A 1286-nucleotide genomic window follows, 5' to 3' on the forward strand; every position below is an offset into this window, starting at 1 on the left:
CAGCCCACACAAAAGTTGGCTAAACATGTAAGAGATGGAAAATGTTGATGGTGGCAGCTAAATATAGACACACATATGGGTGGATTCCGGAAACTGCAAAGCAGTGAGCCTGACACTGAGCCCCAGCAATATTCTGGACCACATTTTCAAACAGGTGGCTTTTGCATATTTAGAAAAGAATGTGGAACCCACACACTATTGGGCTTGAAAATGTTAAAGGGGAAACCTCTGAGCAGCTCCAGTCAAAGAGCGATGTTTGATGACGGGAAGCAGGAAAGCCACAGTGCTTCTTCTATAACAACACCTGCAGGAGGTGTTAAATACAGGACATCACGAAGATCGTGGAAAGTACTGAGAATGACTTAACCTACAGCATGGGTCATATTTTGCAACAGTGTTCTCAAACAAAAATAAAACCAACAACCTAGAATAGCTTAGAGTGGGTTTCTGATGCTGACTTTTTGGGTTTTTTAACATCTTTATTGGAGTATAATTGCTTTACAATGGTGTGTTAGTTTCTGCTTTATAACAAAGTGAACCAGCTATACGTATACATGTATCCCCATATCCCCTCCCTCTTGCGTCTCCCTCCCACCCTCCCTATCCCCCCCTTCTATTTGGTCACAAAGCACCGAGCTGATCTCCCTGTGCCATGCGGCTGCTTCCCACTAGCTACCCACCCTACCTTTGGTAGTGTAGATATGTCCATGCCACTCTCTCACTTCGTCCCAGCTTACCCTTCCCCCTCCCCGTGTCCTCAAGTCCATTCAAAAATATGGAACGCTTCACGAATTTGGGTGTCATCCTTGCACAGGGGCCATGCTAATCTTCTCTATATCGTTCCAATTTTAGTATATTGGAAGCCAGCACCTAATGCTGACTTTTAATTCCTTCCTCACTTACAAAACAGTGAAGCCCCTGCTCCAGACTTTCTGGTCCAATAAGTATTCTTCCTTACCTGCACGTTCTAAGCTCTGCTGATCCTCTGTGTGTTCTAAAATGTATTGTCTTCCGTGATAGTCTCATCAACAAAATGGTGAAATGTGGGCTGGATGATAACATTTAAGGAGGTTTGCACCTGGTACATTACCGCTACGCAGGGAATCGATTGATGGCGGCATCGGGCTGCAGGGAAGAGTGGGACTCTCCAGCCCTGTGCGGATGTACATTCTTTGTCAAGGAAAGATCAAGTAAAGAGAGTCCCTTGATCATATTTGTTTATGAGCCCAAGCTGACAGGGCTAGCGTGTCCAATTCTATACATGTAAATACACACAAACTCCTAAC

General features: G+C 44.7%; 1 non-coding gene across 1 annotated transcript; it reads right to left on the bottom strand.

Moving 5' to 3' along the window:
- Positions 1-769: 769 nt before the first annotated feature.
- LOC136143199 (U6 spliceosomal RNA) lies at positions 770-872 on the bottom strand. The gene has a single exon (XR_010657894.1). It is a non-coding gene; the product is annotated as a U6 spliceosomal RNA (small nuclear RNA).
- Positions 873-1286: the final 414 nt, after the last annotated feature.

The sequence above is a fragment of the Phocoena phocoena genome, chromosome X (genome assembly GCF_963924675.1).
Source record: "Phocoena phocoena chromosome X, mPhoPho1.1, whole genome shotgun sequence".
In the NCBI taxonomy this organism is placed as follows: Eukaryota; Metazoa; Chordata; class Mammalia; order Artiodactyla; family Phocoenidae; genus Phocoena; species Phocoena phocoena.